The sequence below is a fragment of the Canis lupus genome, chromosome 28 (genome assembly GCF_003254725.2).
Source record: "Canis lupus dingo isolate Sandy chromosome 28, ASM325472v2, whole genome shotgun sequence".
NCBI lineage: Eukaryota > Metazoa > Chordata > Mammalia > Carnivora > Canidae > Canis > Canis lupus.
Genome location: NC_064270.1, coordinates 33755740 through 33763826, shown reverse-complemented (window position 1 = coordinate 33763826; position 8087 = coordinate 33755740). Strand labels below are relative to the sequence as shown.

The window sequence follows — 8087 nt, the reverse complement described above, 5'->3', positions numbered from 1 at the left end:
CCTCTCTGCTTCTCTGGGGCCACACTGGCTCCCAGAAGAGGACAAAGCACCAGAGGAATAGGAGGAAATGCAAAGTGAGGTCTGCAAACCCTAAGGCCCCGGGCGGGGTCCCTTCCCAGGGACGTCTCTCAGTGACTGCACGGGCCCCTCTGGCCCTGGGCTGCACCCTACCCCAACCCTCCCTCCCGCCGGGCACAGACAGCCCTGCAGACATACCTGAGACAGGTGCCCGTCTCAGCTGAGGGCCCAGGGCCTGGAGACCCTGGCCCCATTTTCCCTTGGACCTTTAATGAGCCTTGAGCATGTATTTTTGGAAGCAGTAATGACGGCTCTCCAGGAAATGAGGGGCAGGGTGAAATATATTGCTGCTGCCACATATTTGTGGTTGGTTTGTTTTTATTTTTAAAATAATGATGCCGTTGAATTCAATTATTTCTAACTATGAAAATGACTGGATCTTGATGGCGCTGGAGTTTGTGGTCTGGAGCCAGGAACAGACATCCAAGGTGAGGTTTGGCCAAGTGAGATGCTGGGGTCCGGACCAAGGGGGCAGGGAAATGAGGAAAGAGGCCGGTGGGTCCGAAGCAAAATAGCTCTTTGCGGGGACTTGTCAGGTGTCCTGTGCCCATTTCGCAGTCGGAGAAGCTGAGCCTGAGGGAGGTCTTGACTTGTCCCACTGAGGCCTCTGGACTGCCTGGCTCCCCTGACCCCTGCCTGATGGGGGTCCGGACGCCAGGCAGGGGCTGAGGATTCCTGGCTGTGGGGCCTGCATGGAGGCGTCAGGCTCAGTGTTCAGCTTGGCTCTGCTGATCACAGCAGGTGCCCGAGGGCCGGGGACAGCACTGGTGGGCGACTGCGCTGCCAGCCAGCCCAGGATTTCCATTTCTTCCTCTTCACGTTCGGATCACTCTGGGGGATCACACCCCCACTCTCAGCCTTCTTCCCTGCACCTTCCTGACCCTGGGGTGGCGCAGGATTAATTGCTCCTTTTCCTGTGACTACCGTCCTTCTTGGCCGTGGATCCTCCTGGGAACTGGAGGGCACTGGGGTGCCCCAGCTGACTGGATACACATCGCCGTCGCCCACAGTTGCCCATCTCTGCCTGAGGAGGAGTGAGCAAGCCAGGATCACCCAGCGCCACCTCTGCCCTCCACCCCCCGCACCCCTACGCGCAGGTGCTGGGCTTTCCTCAAGCCACAGGGTCCTGCTCAGACCCATGGAACTCTGTCTGCTGTCTAGGGGTGGATGTGGGTGGTCAGCAAATTCATGTTGGATGGTGGGCGGGCACGGTGAGATCTGGAATACTTGCGTAGGTGACACTAGTCCCTTTGTGTGTACCACCGGGTGTCCTAGTGCTGCTGCAACAGATGGCCAGGAGCTTGGCTTTAAACAACAGAATCATCTGTACCGTTGTGGAGGCCAGAGTCTCAAGTCAAGGTATCAGCAGGGCCACAGCACTCTCTCTCTCTCTGGAAGCTCTAGTTCCAGCTTCTGGTGGCCCCAGGATGTTCCTGGGCTTGTGGCCACCGGGTCCATCTCTACCTCTGCATTCATGTGAGCTGCTCCCTGTGTCTCTTTTCTGTTCCTCATAAGGACCCTCACTGGATGTAGGGCCCACCTGAATCCAGGACCATCTCATCTCAAGATCCTTACTTTACACCTGCAAAGATCCTTATTCCAAATAAGGTCATGTTCCAAGTTTCTGGGCAAGCATGTGTTTTGGAAGCCATGGTTCACCCTGCTACAGTGACATTTTCTTGCTCTTAGGGAGCATTCTCCACCCTTTGCACAGGCCAGGCACCCTGCATGCCCTGCCCGCTGGCCTCTCCCCAGTCTGGCCTCACCCTGCATGTCCTTTTCTCCTGCAAGCTCTTACCCATTCATAGCCTGACTGGAATGCTGTGCATTGCTCTGCATGCTCCCAGGTGGCCTCCGAGCCTCTGCTCTAGAATGTTCTGTGCTAGGTCCCTGCAGGTACTGCAGCCCTGGCACAGGGGTCTTCATCAGCCCTTCCCCCCCAGGGGTCTGTGCTGATAACTGTGTAGCAATTCGTTCAACATCTGCTTTCCCCAGTGGAGGGAAGAATCCAGAAGGCCAGAGGCCCTGCTCTGTGCTGCTCACTACTTATAGCCCCCAACACCTCAGGCCCTGGCCTACTCTACTGCTCCCAAACTATTTGCCGGATGCAGGAGAAAGAAGCAGGTACCAAAGGGAAGTGGGCTTGGGCTTTGGTCCAGTTCCTCCAGGGCCCACCTGACCTGATAGGGCCTGGAAGAAGGTGGCAAGGGAGGCGGAGGGGTGAATCCAAGAGGTAACGAAGTCAGCGTTCTGAGGTGATATCCGTGATGCTGAGGATGAAGGAGAGGGAGCCACCATGAGGAGGCTGAGCTAGCTTTCTAATTTAGCAATGGGCACCTGCTCACCTTCACAGATGGAGAGCAAACCGAGGCAGGCCAAGGCAGAGAGAGAAATTGGGCTTTGCTCCCTCCTTCTGCTGCCAAAGCTACCTTGTCAGGCCAGACCCTTGCCATCTCTTTCCTCTGGCTTTGTCACTGCCCTTCCTGTCTCCTGGCCCATCTCTCTCTGATCCAGCTTCTATCCTGCAACGGGAGGGTCCAACGAGAGGCAAGTTTGTCCCTCTTCTCCCCTCTAAAATCTTTCTGTGGCTCCCTATTGCCAACCAGAAAGGTCCAAACCCATGAGTCTGGCTGCAAAGGAAGCATAATGGTGCAGCCTCAGCTGACTGCCTAAGCCCCATTCCCACGCCCTTCCTGAGTCATCGTGGGTCAAGTTGTTCTGAACTCCTTGCAGTTCCCCAAACACGTCAGACTCCCTCATTTTTTACACTGTTTACACATGCCATTCTCTCTTCCTGGAATCCCTTTCCCCACGATTCACCTGGAAGCCTTTATTTATCCCTTAAGGCTCCAGTTAAAATCATCTCCCAGGGTGGCCCTTGCTTAACTTCCTGGGGTGAGGGTGGGGAGCACGGCCATGGCCTATTTCTATAGGTGTCTCCTCTCTGGGCCTGGCACAAAGTTGAATCAACAAATACTCCCAAGTGACCTAAGATATGGTCTGCTGTGTAGACAGCATCCGATCCTCCTCAGCAGGGTGGGGCCTGAGAAGAGGTCCCTGTGAGGCTGGCTGATCTTCCTTGGGCCCCCCAAGGCTGCCCAGCCTGATACTGCTGCCTTGTGCTTGGATTGTGGCATCAGGCATTTGGGGCGCCCGCCCCTGAGCCGGTGTGCAGAGGGCTCTGAGAAGGGAGGGCACGGGGCTCTTCTAGTCCTGACTTTCTTCTTCCACTGGCTGCGACTGTCTGAGAGCAGGGGCACCTGCTTCCCTGTGATAACAGAACAGATCAGTTTGCGGCTCATCACCGGAGCAGCTGTGATGACAGTGGGAAAAGCAGGCCCGTCAGGGAAGCCAACAGTGAGGATGTGGACGATACATGTTCTGAGGATTCGTTTGCACACATCCCAGCTATAATTTTTCCCCTTGAGAGAATGGGATGTCACAAGTCTGACAGGCATTCAACAACTGGGGTAGGAAGGGGAAAAAATAGCAAGCTGCCAGGGCTTCAAAAGCAGCGCTCTCTTGGCAGAAAGGACATGAGAACAACTTGACAAGATAAAGGGTGCCGAATTCTAAGCTGCACGGTAATGGATGCTAAAGACGAAACTGGCCTTGGAAGACCAGGCTGTGTCGATGGTGGCTCTGGAAACATTGGAGAAAGAGGGCCACAGACTGGTGGTGGTGGTGGTGGGGGATGGCATCCTATCTCCTGGGATGATGGTGTGCTCCTTTCACTGGAAAGGTGCGTGTGTGTGTGTGTGTGTGTGTGTGTGTTCCACATGAGTGTTTGTGTAGACTTTTTATGAGCTTGGGTACTGCATCAGTCAGCTATTACCATAATAGTGCTGCATAACAAACCACTTCAAAATTCAGTAGCTTAAAACAATTACTCATAATTACTCATTGGTCTTTGGGTCACCTGCAATTCAGCTGCACTCGCTTAGGCTTTTGGCTCCTGCCTCTGGGCTTTAGGCCGGGGTGGCAGTCTGAGATTAGGTGGGCCCGTAGGTCATTCATTGCATTTGAACTGGCAACCACCAGGCCATGTGGTCTGCTCCACGTGTCTCATTCTGGAACGTGGCTGAAGGGGCAGCAGCTCCTAGAGCAACCTCTTCTGATGATCCCCAGAGTGAGAGAGCAGACCCCACTGTATAAGCACATTTCAGGCTGTTTGCTGGACCTGATGACAACACCCACATGGCCAGAGTGAGTCTCATGGTTGAGCCCAAATGGGAATATACTCTGCTCAGCATGAGGCCATTATGTAGCGGGAGCTGGACCACAAATCTCTTGTTATGTGAGATTTTTGAGCTGCGTGAGTGTTCTGAGGGTTTGGATGTACATGGTCACGTGTCTCAGTGTGTGTGGAACCACTCTGTGTGTGCATTTATGTGCTTTGCTCAACGATCAATACACTCCCAGATGAGCACCATAAAATTATTTTAGTGAGATGACCAATGGGGGTCACGTGAGAGAAACGCCGAGGGTCACGGGACTGTTGGCACTGCTTGAAATTTAGTGCAAAGTTATACAATCTGGCCTTGGTCTCCACTAGAGTCATAAACTACGTGAAGCCGTTCTGTGTATCCATCACCTCTAAGGTGTGTGATTTCTGGTCCCTTCAGCTCATAGAAAGAGAGGGGGCAAAGCCAAGGAGGCTTAACTTTCCAGCCTATTCAAGTGAGCTCAGCAATGTCTAATTTGGAGGCCACCGAGGAGAAGTTGGAATGAAAATTAGGCTTGAGGAACTGCCCTCATGCCGGTGGAGATGAAAGAATCCCCACAGGTAAGGAGGAAAGCCGGGTGTCCGCTGGGGCCTGTTCCCTGGGGTGGGGAGGGGGCAGAGAAGTGAACCTGTCGACCAGAGAGTTTCAGGTATGAGGCTCGAGCAGTTGGCATGCTCGGTGCACAGAGGCACCGTGGGAAGGCTCTCGGGCCATGCAGCCAGTCAGCCTCATCAGCTTTCAGGTGGTGGAGCCAACCTGCCGGTTAGTTACACTTGCCTTTTATTTTGCATGAGATGAATTTTTAATTTTTATGACAGTATTGGGACAATTCCAAAGAGCCTCCACCTGGCAGCCTCCAAATGTGCTGTGTACATTTGGTCAAACCGTCAGGGCATCCAGAAGGGTCGATCTAGCTCCAGACATGGAAATGAACGTGGGCTTCTCCAGCCCTCAGGAAGGGGGCCCGACTCCGTGTTGCCTGAGACCCTTGGGAAGGGTCTGAACGGGAGCTTCCTGGGCAGAGGTTTCAGTGTCAGGAGCCCTGCTGGCCCCTGGGGCTGGCACACAGAACAAGGCAGGCGGGCGGAGCTGACAAGCTGGTGGGCAGCCAGACCCAAAGAGAAATGCTGATAAGCTTAATAACTAGGCCATGGACGAACCCCCAAGGAGCAGAGATTGCAGCTGACAGCAGAGGCCTCTTTAGACGGCATCTGGGCCACAGGTGAGGGGCGGGAGGAGCTTGGACGATAGCCCCCAGCTCCCAGGCTACCAGTAGGGGGGCCTGAGTTAGCTGGCCCAGGCCCACTGGGATGGGCTCCCATCACAGCTTCAGTCCCTCGCCCATCCCTGAATGGTGGTCCTCCTTCCACCCTCGGCCTTCCATGTCGGCAGGTGCCCTGGCCCTGGCTGATCGAGTCCCTCCAGAGCCAGGTGGCTGTGATCACCGCCCGCCCCTGCACACTGTACCCTGCGTTCTTCCCTCTTTCTTCCTCCGGCGGGCCAAGTCCGCATCGCCCCACATTCCCAGGGCTTGGGCACGGAGGAGATGGAAAGCCGGCCTCAGGAGCACTGCCTTCTCCTCCTGCACCACCCTCCCCGCTCCGTGCCCTGCTAGCTCCTGCAGATTCAGGCTGTCAGAACCCATGACTTACAGCCCCTGCCTAGGGCCCGCAGCGAGGAACCTGAAAACGCAGGAAAAGGTCCGCCGCTGGAATGGAAGCCCGCTCAGATCCCAGGAGCGTAGGATGCCGGAGCTGGAGGGCACTCTCTTACCTGCTCGGTGGCCTACCCCGGAGTACCCATGGAGCACGCATGGGGTGCCCTGACCGTGCCAGGCAGATGCGGGGCGCCTCGGGTGCAGGCAGGCTCAGCCCCTCTCGCAGGAGGACACGGTGGAGGTTGTGTCCTGGGCTCTGAGAGCTGAGCTGCGTGCAGAGCCCAGAGGAGGTGGGAGGCAGAACAGTGGCCCCACATCTTGTCCATGGTTGGGGGGGGGGTCGGAGGAAGCAGCAGCTGAGGCTGGGACGTTAAACAGGTGGGCTTGATGCTCATCTGAAATGCTCCTTTAGCCAACCTCCTGCTCTGCTCAGATGGATGCAGGAGAGGAGGGCCTGGGCCTCAGCAGGAGAGGAGGAATCTGGCCTGAGGTCACCGCCTAATGACAGATTTTGATGATTACTTGCTGAGCTGGGTTTTCACTGCAGGGAAGGGGGAAATTCCCAGGCGGGGACAGGGAGGGGATTACAGCTCGATGCTACTAGGCTTTGTCTGAGGTGCATCCTTCCCTGACCCAGATCCTGGGGAGAGAGCATAATGGGGCTGGGGATGGAAGAACCGAGGGACCTCCCCCCACCTCGCCCCCACCCCTACCCTCTATCACAGTGACGCACATCATGGACAACGTCCAGTTTCACTTGATTTTTAGGCAGAAAGAGAATGTCAATGTTCTGCAGCGATGTGGCTCAGATGCCTTTTAGATTTTTACCAAGTTTCCCAGGCTCTCACAGTTGGCAACCTACCTCTTGTTTGATTGATAGCCTCTTAGCAACTTGTCTCTATGTGGTCTCATCCGTGTATTCAACTTCATTTTCGTAGAAACAGCAACTCTCTTTTTACACTCATATTTTATCAGCTGGCATCACGTTTAATAAAACAACACCATTGCAATAACAAAACGGGCGGGAGCAGGTCTGGGACCATCACATCCCACTCTGGGCAAATTCACAGTTGGATGGATGGGAGCAGAGGTGCACAAGGTACCGGAAGGCAGCCTGCCCGGCCCAGCACTTTTGTGTGTTGACATCATGAGAGAGCAGAGAGGTGGTTACTCCAGACACTTGGTTAAGAGGAAGTTGGTTAAGCAAGTTTCCACTGTGTTTGCAAGACAATGTTTATATCAAGACTAGATTCCGCCAAAGCGGACCTTGAAGACAAGGATTTGAGAGCAAGTAAAGCTCGTATTTATTTGGGGAGTGATACTTAGAAGCATGGGTTGGGTGAGGGAAGCCAGGCAAGGAAGGGAAAAAAGCCAGTTCAGTCAAGTTCCCTGACAGCAGGTTTCCACCATGAACCGCAACTGAGGTTCACACCCGCTGTGGGTTTCTGTAAGAGCACGCAGAGTGCCCCAGAGGGCTCCCACCCAAAGGTCAGGAGGCTGGGGCCACTTACCTGCCAACACCCAGCCATCCTTAGCTGGGGCTACTCCTGGGAACTATAACTGCTCAGCACAGAGGACATCCTGCCTGCTGCTGAGCACCCTAGAAAAGCCCTGAGCAGCACCCTGTAATCCATCAGGCTTGATAGGTACAATGGCCAGGACCCAAGACACTTCTGGGGCTCATGAAAATGTTTCCATTATTTTTTATTAGAAAGAAAAAAATGAACTTTAGGGTTGAAGAAAATATTTTAATGTATAATGTCTATCTTGATACCAATACAGACATAAAATACAATTTTTAATATTTTTTCTTATGAAGTGTCTAAGTCTGGTAGGCCTGCCATTATACAATATCACAGACTGGGTGGCTTAAACAACAGAGCTCACAGTTTTGGAGGCTGAAAAGTCCAAGGCCAAGATGCTGGCTGATTTGTTTCCAGTGAGAGCCCACTTCCTGGCTTACACACGGCCACCTCCTTGCTGTGTGCTCATATGGCCTTTCCTCAATACATGCATGTGGTGAGAGAGAGAGACTCTCACCCTCTTATGAGGCCCCAATCCCATCAGATTAGGACTTTATCCAAGACCACAATTATCCATAATTACCTCCTAAAATAGGGAGATGC

At 54.1% G+C, this 8087-nt stretch overlaps 1 long non-coding RNA gene across 1 annotated transcript; it reads right to left on the bottom strand.

The window, feature by feature from the left end:
• Nucleotides 1-378: 378 nt before the first annotated feature.
• LOC112672464 (uncharacterized) lies at nucleotides 379-7076 on the bottom strand. Its single transcript, XR_004810249.2, has 2 exons — nucleotides 6824-7076; nucleotides 379-6459 (listed from the first exon to the last, which is right to left on the bottom strand). It is a non-coding gene; the product is annotated as an uncharacterized LOC112672464 (long non-coding RNA).
• Between the last annotated feature and the right edge of the window lie 1011 nt (nucleotides 7077-8087).